The sequence below is a fragment of the Muntiacus reevesi genome, chromosome 2 (genome assembly GCF_963930625.1).
Source record: "Muntiacus reevesi chromosome 2, mMunRee1.1, whole genome shotgun sequence".
NCBI lineage: Eukaryota > Metazoa > Chordata > Mammalia > Artiodactyla > Cervidae > Muntiacus > Muntiacus reevesi.
In genome coordinates, this window is record NC_089250.1 from 246,569,537 (window position 1) to 246,584,876 (window position 15,340).

The 15,340-nt window shown below is 48.8% G+C and overlaps 1 protein-coding gene across 2 annotated transcripts in view; it reads left to right on the forward strand.

Annotated features, from left to right (window-relative positions):
- The first annotated feature begins 318 nt into the window (after positions 1–318).
- The window catches only part of CDH5 (cadherin 5), a 42,904-nt gene continuing 27,882 nt past the window's right edge, over positions 319–15,340 (forward strand). For both annotated transcript variants that reach the window (XM_065925453.1, XM_065925454.1), the window contains exon 1: positions 319–450. The gene's annotated coding sequence lies outside the window, so the exon portion shown is untranslated. The remainder of the gene's footprint in view (positions 451–15,340) is intronic.

Sequence of the window (15,340 nt, forward strand, 5' to 3'; positions counted from 1 at the left end):
TTAGTAGACAAGCACCTTAAACTTGCTGAGTCTGTGTCCTGAGCTATAAAAGGTGGGTGATGGCACCTGCCCTCGGGGTTACAAGGAGCATGAACGAAGGCCCTTGGCGGGTGCTAAGCTCAAAGCCCCAGAGCTGAGGCCTAGGGTTGGAGTCCGAGTTACATATCCGAGGCCAAATCTGAGACTAGGCTTCCATGGGGGCAGCCTGCCTCCCTTCAGCCAGCTCGGTCCTCACAAACGAACAATAACAGGAAACCCTCCTGGGGGGTTGGGGGGGGCCGTGGGCTGGGGCCAGTTGGAAAACCTGCAGGGGCGGCGGCCAGGCCTCCCTCGCCGCTGGGTGGGGCTCCCCTCCAGAGGCTGTCGGCCGAGCTCCGCGCCGCTCCACGGCACGCTCAGCGCCAGCCAGCCAGCCAGACGGAACAGACACACTCTGAGCCCACGGACACGGTGAGTGAGGGGCCTCGGCCTCCCCCTCTGTAGAATGGTCATCATCGACTCCCCCAGGAAGAGCCGCAACTGAGGTGGCCTGCGTCTCCTAGTCGGTGCGGGGCGGGGAAGGGGTGCCTGGTGGTGGCGCGGTGGGTACAGGCGGATGTCCTCGGGCAGGGGGAAGCTCGGCTCTCCCATGGGTAGACTCCCAGACTCGAGGGCCCACAGGCATCCGTGGGTGCCGAGCTCAGACGCGAAGAGGACAGGATTCCACCCGAGTCTCCCAGCACACCAGGGGCGGCAGACTGGCACCCGGGCAGTGCCCCTACTCCCATGAGAGAGGACTTGTCCAGGCTGACATCATCCCCTCTCCCGAAGGCTCTGTGCTGGGAGTGGGTGAGGAGCTCTGAAAGGGGAAGGCTCGGCTCTGGGTACTCGAGGCCCTGACTGTGGAAACCTCTCTCCTCCCTCACGAGACCATGTGGGCTGTGGATTCTCCCCCCAACACCCTGATACCCATAGATCGGTTGCCAAGAGACCTGGAAGCCCTCATATTTTAGAGACATTCTCCCAAAAGACTTGAAGGCAGGCAGTCTAGGGTGAGAGCCTGGCTTGGAGACCATCTTCCTGGGTACAAGTCCCAGCTCGACCACCTGCTTCTGTGATTTTGGTTAAGTTACTCAGCGTCTCCCAAACTCAGTTTGCGTGTTGGAATAGTGGAGGTGGTGGTTCTTTTGTGAGAATTTATTGGGAGGGCTGGAGATGAGGGCCACAGAAGGCTCTGAGGCACTGGGGCCCATTACTGTATATCACATCAGCAAGCTGATGAGTTAGACACAGCCCTTCTCCATTTCTCAGTCAAGGCAACTGAGATGTGAAGCAAGATCCCATTCCCCAAAGCCCAGGTTCTTCCCAAAACCACACAGCTTCTCACATGCCAGCCTCCTCATTTGTAAACCGGAAGAAAGGGTCTTTTCGTGAGTCAAGGGAGGTGATGTATACACTGGCACTGGGAATGGATCGTAGGAGAGGAGCTTTAAGAAATCACAGCGGAATTTACCTCCCACCTGGAACTAACCAGGGCTGGAATGTCATTAAGGTTATAAGCCCTGCGGTTGGTCAATCCCCAGCAGGTGAGGGATGCGTCAGCCCGTCCTCCAGTGGGCACTCTGGGCAGCGACTCCATGCCAAGCACGGTGTCTGTTCCCCACCCCCCACCCCGTGGACATTTCTGCCGTGGGTAGGGGGCAGATAGGATCTTGACAGGAGATGAAGGGCATTCCAGGGGAGGCAGGGAGCCTGGGCAGCTTGACGGACCTGGAGAAGCCAATGTGGCCAGAAGGTTTTAAGAGCAGGGAGTGGCGGGAGGGCAAATGACGCTGAAGACCAGGGTAAGTGCCAGGACGGAGAGCCCTGGTCCATCTTCAGGCAGTGGGGAGCAGTGGGACCCTCCCGACTGACCTGAGTCCAGCCACGTGTGGGTCCCAGCCTGGAGGGCAGCAGGAGATCAAGGGGACCAGGAGCTGCTGTGCCCCCAGGCAGCCCCGCTAATTCTGGCTTACCGTGGTGAAGGAGTAGGCGAGGCGCCCACCGGCCTGGCAAGGGTTAAGTCGCCCGCCCCCCAGCCTGGACCTGAGCGATTGTGCTGCTGAACAAGGGCCGGACATGGGGCAGGAAGCCGGAGTGGCCAATGCTTTTCTTCTCCCCAAGCTGGATGACTCACAGCCCTGCCGCTACCCTGAGGATACACAATGGACACAATGGCCACTAGCTCAGGGAAAAAAATCTTTGAGCCCCCTTGCCCATGGAATCCATCCCTGCTACCTCCATCCTCTGCACCTCCATGGCATCTGTGAAGCTACTAAAAGAATTCCCAGTTGAGAGACAGAACCACAGAGGCCGAGAGAAACTCAGCAGCCAGTCCAAGGTCACACAGTTACTATGAAGTGAAAGCAGGATATGAATGAGGCCAGCCCCTTCTGACCCCACTGCTCTGCCACACTCCATAGGGAAGCCTGGAGGGGGAGAACCCGGGGCTGGGGTTTGAACTGTCTAGTTCAAACCCACAGAATCAGGCACCAGACTGAGCCAGGAGCCCAGCAATCCTGGAAGAGGAATGTTCTAGGAGACAACTGCAGCCCTGAGTAACTAGCTTCTTGCTGGAGAGATCCTGGCAAGCCCATCCTAATCCAGCTCCCAGACGATGTTGGGTGAAGAAATCACAGAAGGGTTCCTGGAGGAAGAGCAGGAGCCCCAGAAGGTGCTGGAAGGTCTTGGGTGTGCTCTCTGAGCTTCGGTCTTCTCATTTCTCTAGGGCAGGGAATGGACTGCATGGTCCCTAAACTCACATGAGGACCACTAGACTGTGCGCCACAGCATAAAGGTCAAATTCTGGCAGGTGCAGACACTGGGAGGAGGGGACAGTAGGGCCCATGGAGCTGGGCCAGGAAGGCCATGAATGAGATTTCCTTGCACAGGGAGAAGGAGCAGGAGATGAGCCCAGGGCAGAACCAGGAAATGAGGTCAGGCGTGAGTGCCCATGGCAGAACCAGGAAATGAGGTCACACCCAGAGCTGCCAGGCCAGGCTGAGTGGGTAAGGTGAGAGCTGGAATACCCACACTCTTACTAAGCACCTACTGTGTGCTGAGCTTGGCACCCATGATCTCATCAACTCTCCATTAGAGACGAGGAAGCTAGAGTTCAGAGAAGGCAAGGAACGGGCCTAAGGCTACACAGCCCATGAGCAAAGAGGTATGTGTGCAATACTTGTTGCCCCCACTGACTGCCTCAGAGCCCCAGGCAAAGTCAGAAATCCCAGAGGAGGCTGGGAAAGGCTCTCCCAAGGGTGGGTTTTCTCTCCTTGAAGCTTGGAGCTGCCCCTTTAGGATATATCGGGGTGACCCAGAGACCGTAGCATATATTTGTTTCAAATCACAAACTAGTTCTGGTGAATTGGTAGTCTCTAGCTCAAATATTGTCGGAGAAGGCAATGGCACCCCACTCCAGTACTCTTGCCTGGAAAATCCCATGGATGGAGGAGCCTTGTAGACTGCAGTCCATGGGGTCGCTAGGAGCCTGACACGACTGAGTGACTTCACTTTCACTTTTCACTTTCATGCACTGGAGAAGGAAATGTCAACCCACTCCAGTGTTCTTGCCTGGAGAATCCCAGGGACGGCGGAGACTGGTGGGCTGCTGTCTATAGGGTCGCACAGAGTCGGACACGACTGAAGCGACTTAGCAGCAGCAGCAGAAGCTCAAAGATTGTACTGAGGATTCAGGAGCTGAGTTCGAGTTCAGTAGGAATGAACACTGTGATTTATCAGTGATGTCTGCCATGAGTATGAAAAAGGCTGAGTGGCAACCCAGGACTTCTGTTTTGTCAGTCCTGCTTTCAGAGGTGCCCTGCACACGGGTGTATGTTCATCAGGGACCCATAAGAAAGATAATCTGATTGCCCTCAAAGGGTTGTGTGTCTGACAAAGCAATGGGCTATCAGAGATGCTATTTGGGGACAGGGAGGAGTTAGTCTCTGAGTTGTTTCAACTATTTGTACCTGCTCTGAGCACCCAAGGTGTTGTCTGCAGATGTGCAGATTTGTTTGAAACTCTGTGAGTGAGGAGTGAAGGAGTGAAAGATCAGAGCAGGAGACCAAGGCGGGCTGACAGTCAGTGGTGGGGTCACTGACTCCTCAAGGTCCTCTGGGCCTCGAGTTCACACATCTGGATGCTGGGATAAAGGGGACACTGGCCCAGGACCCGCCTGGTCAGAGACACTTGGGAGTCTGTCAGAAGACATCGTGGAGGATACGAACTGGGGCTTGAAAAGAAGCAGAGCGTTCACCCTGGGGCCACAGCAAGGAAAGGCATTCCAGGCAGAGGGAACAGCCTGAGCAAAAAGCCTGTTAAAGAGAGGAAGAGCACTGTGTACTCCAGAAACATCCAGTTCTCCTCTCGGTCGGGAGGGGCAGGGAGGTGAAGGAGAGGAGAGCCAGAGGGTGGGCAGGGATGTTCAGGAATGGGGCCTCGTCCTGCAGGGAGTGGGGAGCCAGGGAGGAGCAGTCAACAGGGGAGCGGCGTGGGCAGCTCTGAGGGGGGCCGAGACAGGCGGGCTGTTGGCAGAATCCCGAGGAGAGGGGATCAGGTCTGGGACCCTCAGGAGCAGGTCATGGGGCCAAACAGAGGCCCAGTTCAGGATAAAGCCCCAAGGGGCCAGCTCACAGCTGCCCAGCCCCACCCCCAACACCTCCCATCCCTGTGGCTCTCGGGGCCTCACCCTTCATCCTCCCAGTGTGGGTGAGTGCTAAGGCCCAGCCACAAATGCTGGGGCTCAAGGAGACAATTTGGGAATCCCTGAATGAGTTTGGGGATCACTCACTCCAAATTCTGCCCTAGACTGAGGCTTGAGGTGGTGAGAGGGCGCCAGGGAGGGTGGACCAGGGCCACACAGGGACAGGGGCTACAGTGCCCCCCCACCACCCGCAGGCACACCTCCTGCAGGCTCTGGGCCTCTCCTCCCACCTCCCAGCCCCTCACTCTTGACCCAGGGTCCCTGGGCCGGAGCCCAGAGCCTGCAGGAGGCTGGGCTGGGATACAGTGTCCAGTGCATCCTCCGAGGCTTTGCCTGGGGCTGGGCTCTGCCGCCAGGTCTTGCCCCAGCTCATGGCAGGTGTGAGGACAGGAGAGGGGCCAGCCCCACAGAGAGAAGGCTCTTCAGGGGACACAGGTGTGTGCTTGCATAGGCAGCACATGTCTGTGTCCATGTGGCCTGAGGATGTCATGTGTGTTATCCCTGACCTGGAGTCTTCCTCTAGCCCACACCCAAGGGCCCTGCAGTCTGCTCATTAACCCCCCAAACCCAGACTCAACCCTTGAAACCTAAGGCTTGAACAGGTCAGGGCAGAACTAGCCCAGGCCTTTGCCAGGCTGTCTGCCGAGCAGTTCCCAGCTGGTCCAGGCTGCCTAGGGTCCATTCAGCTACAAAAAGCACAGCCTCTACCTGCCCCATCTCCTCCTATATCCCCCCTTATAAAGAGCGCAGAGTTGAGCAGACTTCACAGCCCCTTCAAGGCCAAATCCTAGTGACAGATGGAGGCCACAAAGAGAAAGGGACCAAAAGGAGCTCTGCCTGCTGTCCCACAGCGGGTCAGAGAGAGGCGGGGTCACTCCTGGGCTGAGACCCTCTGAGGAATCAGGGGCCCCCACCCCCACCCTCTCACAGCTTCCTCTCCTCCATCACACCATACATCACAACCTGAAACTGTTTCTCATCAAATGGTCAGTGTCTCTACACAAGGGTGCAGCCTGTGTTTGCTGTCCACGGGTAGGGCAGTTCCTGGCATGTAGTAGATGCTTGATAAATGTTTGCTGAATGACTGTATAACCCCTGGGCTCTACAGAGGGCTTCAGAGAGGTGGTGACATGTGACCCAAATCCAGGCAGAGGTGAGAGAACATCAAGGGCAAAGGCGGGAGACTGTGACTAAGCCTGATGGGCGTCACTGTCCTCCAGGCTGGGGCTACTCTTGGAGGCTCACCAAGCACCCTCCAGGCCCAGATCGGGAATTGGAGAGGAGCAGAGGCACACAGCCACCCCCCTGAGCCCAACCTCCACCAACTCAGCTCAGCCTTCAGAGCCACACTGCTGTCCTCAGGCCTAGGCATCCAAGTTCTAAGCTCAGTGGTCCCACAAACTGTGGACACAGACCCAGACCCGGGAATTCTCCAAGGCCGTGACCTCCCATCCAAGCATGCCTGAGCCCAGCTGGCCCCCACATGCTCCAGGGTTCCCCTACCCCTTCTCCTGGGCTCCACATACCCGCTACCAGGGGGCCCCCTGGACCTTCCCAGACTGACCGAGGGCAAGAGGACCTGCCTTCGCCCATCAGTCCACTAGAAGCTGCCCCTAAAGCCTCTGTCACAGCTCCAGGGAGGGAGCATCGTCACAGATCCTAGATAACAGGGACAAGGCTGGAATCTGGCCTCTGGGTGCCCAGCAGGCACCTCTGAGTAGCTGAGCAAATCCCCCATCCCCAAGGCTGTCGTCAGGCAAGATCCCAGGCTGCTTGGTGGGCATTTCCCAGCACAGACATCACTTCCAAACTCCTCAGTCCCTCTGCATATCTGTGGAACCCAAACCTAACTATCAGCAGCCTGATCTCTCCGAAAACTTGTGAGAAACACCAAGAGACATGACTTCTGCTTACAGGAGAGGAAAGGGCTAAAATAAGCCTGACCCCAGCTGTGCGCTGACCGCACCTCCAGAGGTACAACCAAGGGCAATTCTGTTTCCAGCTGTGGGTCCAACAAATCCTGCCAGCTGACTTCCTCTCCAACTGTAGGAGGAGGAGGAACAATTTCATGACAAACTCTTCCCCTCGGCACCCATTTAGGTAAATTTCTAACCGAAAAGGCAAAAGACAGAAATACATGGGGCTTTTCAGAAGGAAAAGTCCCTCAGGTCCCTCTGAGATTGGGAGTAAGAGAAGATCAGGATTTAGGAAAAAAGACACATCTGCATGAGGGTTCCAGATGTACGACTTACAAGTTGTTATCTGAGCCTCACTTTCTTCCTCTGTGAAGTAGGGGTAATAATTCCTACATGCTGGGGATAGTGTAATGACTACATGAGATAGAATCTATGAAAGCTGGCATGGAGAACAGCTTCTTATTATTACTATTATTATTACCACTATTATAATGATGATTATTATTACATGATAGAGACAGAGTGCCATGAGGGGAAAACACTACTTGAGGTGAAAGGTAGCCTAAGATCGAATCTTGGCTCCAACACTTGCTGCTGTGTGACCCAGGAGGACTCCCTCTACCTCTCTGAGCTTCATCTGCAAAACAGGATTACTGACAACTCTCTCACAATTTGCAAGGTTTAAGTGAGACGAAGTTTCAGTATGCCACTGAGGAGGCTTTCAGGAATGATGCCCCCAGCAAAAAGGGCAGACCTGGGCAAGCACACCAGGGTCCAGCAGGGGAGTGAGATGGAGCACACAGTCCTCCTCTCCCAAGGGCCCCACCTCCAGGGTCCTGGCCCCTCACTCACTGCTCAGAGAGCTGAGCATGCAGAGCCCAGCAAGGGACACCCCAGTGACATGAGGTGACTCTACAGGAGCAAGCGCCAGTCCTGGGTGCCAAGGGATTTCTCTCCAGGGCTCACAGCAGAGATTCCTCTTCTAGACACACAATAGGATCCAAGGGGCTTTTCTGCACATTCAGAGAACATTCCAGGGTTGGGGGTCGGCCAAAGCCACTGAGAGGATGATGTCTCCCGTGAGCCACGTGACTAGCCTATGACTAGCAGCCTCTGTTGTACTGAAGGCCAGTGTGGTTATTTGTCTGTTTGGCTGCTGCCTACTGTTAGCCCCAGGACAACTACCCTATCCAAGAGGCTGCAACAAAGAGAAAACCGCGTCCTCTTCACTGTATCAGATGGAGTCCCAGCTGGAAACATCAGTTACCCCTGGCATTCCAAAGAAGAGATTTTATGAAGGAAACATAGAGCTGTGAGCTTAATCATGGGGACAAATGGGATGTTGAAGCCTGCAGAGACAGGAAGCAGGCCACCCCAGGACCCCCCCAAGAGAGGAGGGTGTTTCCAGAACCCAGTGAGGGACTGATGGGACTAACAGAGGCCAGCAGGATGGAGAGATGCAGCCACAGGAGGAAATAGGAGCCAGAGCAGAGAGCAGTGGGGAAGAGGTTCCTGACTTCTCTCATCCTATCCTCAAGACACCCGCTGCAGACCCTACCAGCCAAATATCTGAAGCTCAAGCCAGAAAGCCCAGGGTCAGTCGCCTTGACACAGGGCAGAGATCAGGGGAGGGGCAGGGGGAGTGGATCCAGCAGGGTGAGAACCTGCAAAGCCCCTAGCCAAGTGACTAATAAGGAACGAAAGTGGCAAGCTGACTACTCAGTGGAGCAGAACAGAGCATCAGCAAGGATCCATATACGCTTAGTTTCAGTCTTACCTACTGTTTTGGCCATGTTATGATTTTTTTTCTTTTAATTCAGGCCTGAAAACAACCCTGAGAGGCAGACACTAGTGTTCCCATTGTACAGATAATGAGACTGAGGCTCAGAGAGGTGAAGTGTCACGTGTACAGTCACACAATGACAATGTGACGTGACTGACATTCTCTAAACCATAGAGCCTGCCTGCAGTCATAACCATCACCCTGCTCTGTGTCAGCCCACAGAGGAGAGAGCCATGTGCCATGCATGACTGGGCCCTGGGGAGCAGGGAGGATGGAGACAGGGCAGGTGGAAAGCTCTTCTCCAGGAAGGGAAGGAAGCTGTGATTTGAGCCCCGCTGTGGGAACTGGTCCCCAGCCCTGGGACCAACCCCAGGTGATGATGTAGTGGAAGATGACCACGGATGCAGGAGGTGCAGGGTGGAGACCAGAGATGGCTCCCCAGAGGAGTCTGTTTGGGCTCAATCCCGGATGACAAGCTCACCAGACAGAGAAAAGAGGGAAGATCTGTGGGGCTGTCCTGGGTCACTTCTCCTCCCTGGTCTCCTCCACATTCCAGCCTCCCAGTCTGAGCGCCAGCCACACGACCCGACCATCTGTAGCTGCTCCAGACCCGATTTCTCTCCCACTGCAGATGGGGTCTCTGCCAGCCCCCAGCCATGGGCACAGAGACATCTCATAGCAACTCCAACCTGACACGGCCCACACACAACTTGTGGCACCAGCACCCACCCATCTTCCAAATCTCAGCAAAAGCCCTGCCCCGCAACTGCTCAGGCCAGAGACTGGAGAGCTGGCCTCAATTCCGCACTCCTTGGCCTGGGGCCTGTATCTCCTCAAGCTCTGTTTTCCTCATCATATCCCCGTTTTTCCTGTTCTGATCTTCCTCCCTTCATCTTTTTAAGGATGCTGTGATTGTACTGGGTTTACCCAGGAAAACCTCCCTGCCTTGAGGACCTTAACTTGACCCTGTCTGCTGCAAGTCCTCGGCCATGGAAAGCAACGAGGGTGGGGGACATGGACATCTTTTTTCTTTCTTTTTTTTTTTTCTTGGAGGCTAATTACTTCACAACATTGCAGTGGGTTTTGTCATACATTGACATGAATCAGCCGTGGAGTTACACGTATTCCCCATCCCGATCCCCCCTCCCACCTCCCTCTCCACCCGATTCCTCTGGGTCTTCCCAGTGCACCAGGCCTGAGCAACTTGTCTCATGCATCCAACCTGGGCTGGTGATCTGTTTCACTATAGATAATATACATGCTATTCTTTCGAAACATCCCACCCTCACCTTCTCCCACAGAGTCCAAAAGTCTGTTCTGTACTTCTGTGTCTCCTTTTCTGTTTTGCATATAGGGTTATCATTACCATTTTTCTAAATTCCATATATATGTGTTAGTATGCTGTAATGTTCTTTATCTTTCTGGCTTACTTCACTCTCTATAATGGGCTCCAGTTTCATCCATCTCATTAGAACTGATTCAAATGAATTCTTTTTAACGGCTGAGTAATATTCCATGGTGTATATGTACCACAGCTTCCTTATCCATTCATCTGCTGATGGGCATCTAGGTTGCTTCCATGTTCTGGCTATTATAAACAGTGCTGCAATGAACACTGGGGTGCACGTGTCTCTTTCAGATCTGGTTTCCTCGGTGTGTATGCCCAGAAGTGGGATTGCTGGGTCATATGGCAGTTCTATTTCCAGTTTTTTAAGAAATCTCCACATTCTTCTCCATAGTGGCTGTACTAGTTTGCATTCCCACCAACAGTGAAAGAGGGTTCCCTTTTCTCCACACTCTCTCCAGCATTTATTGCTTGTAGACTTTTGGATAGCATCCATCCTGACTGGCATGTAATGGTACCTCATTGTGGTTTTGATTTGCATTTATCTGATGATGAGTGATGTTGAACATCTTTTCATGTGTTTGTTAGCCATCTGTATGTCTTCTTTGGAGAAATGTCTGTTTAGTTCTTTGGCCCATTTTTTGATTGGGTCATTTATTTTTCTGGAATTGAGCTGCAGGAGTTGCTTGGATATTTTTGAGATTAATCTTTTGTCTGTTGCTTCATTTGCTATTATTTTCTCCGAATCTGGGGGCTATCTTTTCACCTTGCTTATAGTTTCCTTTGATGTGCAAAAGCTTTTAAGTTTCATTAGGTCCCATTTGTTTATTTTTGCTTTTATTTCCAATATTCTGGGAGGTGGGTCATAGAGGATCCTGCTGTGATTCATGTCACAGAGTGTTTTCATATGTTCTCCTCTAGGAGTTTTATAGTTTCTGGTCTTACATTTAGATCTTTAATCCATTTTGAGTTCATTTTTGTGTAAGGTGTTAGAAAGTATTCTAGTTTCATTCTTTTACAAGTGGTTCACCAGTTTTCCCAGCACCACTTGTTAAAGAGGTTGTCTTTTTTCCATTGTATATTCTTGCCTCCTTTGTCGAAGATAAGGAGTCCATAGGTTTGTGGATTTATCTCTGGGCTTTCTATTCTGTTCCATTGATCTATATTTCTGTCTTTGTGCCAGTACCATACTGTCTTGATGACTGTAGCTTTATAGTAGAGTCTGAAGTCAGGCAGCTTGATTCTTCCAGTTCCATTCTTCTTTCTCAAGATTACTTTGGCTATTCGAGGTTTATTGTATTTCCATACAAATTGTGAAATTATTTGTTCTACTTCTGTGAAAAATACCATTGGTAGCTTGATAGGGATTGCATTGAATCTATAGATTGCTTTGGGTAGTATAGCCACTTTGACAATATTGATTCTTCCAATCCATGAACACGGTATGTTTCTCCATCTGTTTGTATCCTCTTTGATTTCCTTCATCAGTGTTTTATAGTTTTCTATGTATAGGTCTTTTGTTTCTGTAGGTAGATATATTCCTAAGTATTTTATTCTTTTTGTTGCAATGGTGAATGCTATTGTTTCCTTAATTTCTCTTTCTGTTTTCTCATTGTTAGTGTATAGGAATGCAAGGGATTTCTGTGTGTTAACTTTATATCCTGCAACTTTACTATATTCATTGATTAGCTCTAGTAATTTTCTGGTAGAGTCTTTAGGGTTTTCTATGTAGAGGATCAGGTCATCTGCAAACAGCGAGAGTTTCACTTCTTCTTTTCCTATCTGGATTCCTTTTACTTCTTTTTCTGCTCTGATTGTTGTGGCCAAAACTTCCAAAACTATGTTGAATAGTAGTGGTGACAGTGGGCACTCTTGGCTTGTTCCTGATTTCAGGGGAAATGCTTTCAATTTTTCACCACTGAGGGTAATGCTTGCTGTGGGTTTGTCATATATAGCTTTTATTATGTTGAGGTATGTTCCTTCTATTCCTGCTTTCTGGAGAGTTTTAATCATAAATGGGTGTTGAATTTTGTCAAAGGCTATCTCCGCATCTATTGAGATAATCATATGGTTTTTATCTTTCAATTTGTTAATGTGGTGTATTACATTGATTGATTTGCGGATATTAAAGAATCCTTGCATTCCTGGGATAAAGCCCACTTGGTCATGGTGTATGATTTTTTTAAAATGTTGTTGGATTCTGTTTGCTAGAATTTTGTTAAGCATTTTTGAATCTATGTTCATCAGTGATATTGGCCTGTAGTTTTCTTTGTTTGTGGCATCTTTGTCTGGTTTTGGAATTAGGGTGATGGTGGCCTCATAGAATGAGTTCAGAAGTTTACCTTCCTCTGCAATTCTCTGGAAGAGTTTGAGTAAGATTGGTGTTAGCTCTTCTCTAAATTTTTGGTAGAATTCAGCTGTGAAGCCATCTGGTCCTGCGCTTTTGTTTGCTGGAAGATTTCTGATTACAGTTTCGATTTCCTTGCTTGTGATGGCTCTGTTAACATCTTCTAGTTCTTCCTGGTTCAGTTTTGGAAAGTTATACTTTTCTAAGAATTGGTCCATTTCTTCCAAGTTGTCCATTTTATTGGCATAGAGCTGCTGGTAGTAGTCTTATGATTCTTTATATTTCAGTGTTGTCTGTTGTGATCTCTCCATTTTCATTTCTAATTTTGTTAATTTGGTTCTTCTCTCTTTGTTTCTTAACGAGTCTTGCTAATGGTTTGTCAATTTTCTTTATTTTTTCAAAAAACCAGCTTTTAGTTTTGTTGATTTTTGCTATGGTCTCTTTAGTTTCTTTTGCATTTATTTCTGCCCTAATTTTTAAGATTTCTTTCCTTCTACTAACCCTGGGTTCTTCATTTCTTCCTTCTCTAATTGCTTTAGGTGTAGAGTTAGGTTATTCATTTGACTTTTTTCTTGTTTCTTGAGGTAAGCCTGTAATGCTATGAACCTTCCCCTTAGCACTGCTTTTACAGTGTCCCATAGGTTTGGGGTTGTTGTGTTTGCATTTTCATTCACTTCTATGCATATTTTGATTTCTTTTTTGATTTCTTCTATGATTTGTTGGTTATTCAGAAGCATGTTATTTAGTCTCCATATGTTTGAATTTTTAACCATTTTTTTCCTGTAATTGAGCTCTAATCTTACTGCACTGTGGTCAGAAAAGATGACTGGAATGATTTCCATTTTTTTGAATTTTCCAAGACTAGATTTATGGCCCAGGATGTGACCTATTCTGGAGAAGGTTCCGTGTGCACTTGAGAAAAAGGTGAAGTTGATTGTTTTGGGGTGAAATGTCCTATAGATATCAATCAGGTCTAGCTGGTCCATTGTGTCATTTAAGGTTTGTGTTTCCTTGTTAATTTTCTGTTTAGTTGATCTATCCATAGTTGTGAGTGGGGTATTAAAGTCTCCCACTATTATTGTGTTACTATTCATTTCCTCTTTCATTCTCGTTAGCGTTTGCCTTACATATTGCGGTGCTCCTGTGTTGGGTGCATATATATTTATAATTGTTATATCTTCTTCTTGGATTGATCCTTTGATCATTATGTAGTGTCCTTCTTTGTCTCTTTTCACGTCCTTTATTTGAAAGTCTATTTTATCTGATATGAGTATTGCGACTCCTGCTTTCTTTTGTTCTCTGTTTGCGTGAAATATTTTTTTCCAGCCCTTCACTTTTAGTCTATATGTGTCTCTTGTTTTGAGGTGGGTCTCTTGTAGGCAGCATATATAGGAGTCTTGTTTTTGTATCCATTCAGCCAGTCTTTGTCTTTTGGTTGGGGCATTCAACCCATTTACATTTAAGGTCATTATTGATAGGTATGGTCCCATTGCCATTTACTTTGTTGTTTTGGGTTCACGTTTATACAACCTTTCTGCATTTCCTGTCTAGAGAAGATCCTTTAGCATTTGTTGAAGAGCTGGTTTGGTGGTGCTGAATTCTCTCAGCTTTGGCTTGTCTGTAAAGCTTTTGAATTTTCCTTCATATCTGAATGAGATCCTTGCTGGGTACAGTAACCTAGGTTGTAGGTTATTCTCTCTCATTACTTTAAGTATGTCCTGCCATTCCCTTCTGGCCTGGAGGGTTTCTATTGATAGATCAGCTGTTATCCTTATGGGAATCCCTTTGTGTGTTATTTGTTGTTCCTCCCTTGTTGCTTTTAATATTTGTTCTTTGTGTTTGATCTTTGTTAATTTGATTAATATGTGTCTTGGGGTGTTTCGCCTTGGGTTTATCCTGTTTGGGACTCTCTGGGTTTCTTGGACTTGGGTGGCTATTTCCTTCCCCATTTTAGGGAAGTTTTCAGCTATTATCTCCTCGAGTATTTTCTCATGGCCTTTCTTTTTGTCTTCTTCTTCTGGGACTCCTATGATTCGAATGTTGGGGCATTTCACATTGTCCCAGAGGTCCCTGAGGTTGTCCCCATTTCTTTTGATTCTTTTTTCTTTTTTCCTCTCTGCTTCATTTATTTCCAACATTTTATCTTCTACCTCACTTATCCTATCTTCTGTCTCTGTTATTCTACTCTTGGTTCCCTCCAGAGTGTTTTTTATCTCATTTATTACATTATTCATTTTTAATTGACTCTTTTGTATTTCTTCTAGGTCTTTATTAAACATTTCTTGCATCTTCTCAATCTTTGTCTCCAGGCTATTTATCTGTAACTCCATTTTGTTTTCAAGATTTTGGATCATTTTTATTATCATTATTCTAAATTCTTTTTCAGGTAGATTCCCTATCTCCTCTTATTTTGTTTGACTTGGTGGGCATTTTTCATGTTCCTTTACCTGTTGGGTATTTCTCTGCCTTTTCATCTTGTTTAGATTGCTGTGTCTGGAGTGGGCTTTCTGTAATCTGGAGGTCTGTGGTTCCTTTTTACTGTGGAGGTTTTACCCAGTGGGTGGGGTTGGACGATTGGCTTGTCAAGGTTTCCTGGTTAGGGAGGCTTGGGTTGGTGTTCTGGTGCATGGAACTAGAAAAAAGAAGAGAAAAGGAAAAAAAAAACAAGAAAATATATTTTTTTCCCTAATTAAAAAAATCATAAAAATCTATGAAAATGAAAGTTAAGGAGTAATAGGGAATTTTAAACGAAAATAAAAGAGAAAAAATTTAAAAAAAATTTTTAATTAAAAAAAAACTAAAAATATATATAGGAATTTCTCTGCATCTGTTGCAGTCAGTGTGGTTTCGGTTCAGTTTCAGATAGCTCCTCGTTCCAGCTTACACTTCTCGATATCTACAGGCCCCTTCTGGTGTAGTCGGTGTTCTCTACAGGGATTTTAATCTGTTGCACCAGTCCATTCTGAAGCGGTTCCCTTTGTTTATTTGCCTTCTGTTTGCCGGTCTCTTCAGTGCCTACTTTCCGCCCTGACACAGGCAGGGGGAGGTGGACTCCTATTCAGGTTGCTAGTTCCATTGCGCTGCGGGGAGGGACTGGCGCTGCTTTCCCCGTCTACGCTGCTCAGGCTCCCGGCTGCTGTATATTGAGCGTGCCCTGTGCTGCGCGCGGTTCCAGCCCTCGGGTGTTCCACAAAAGCGTGGACTCGGCTGCACCTGCGTTCCGTGC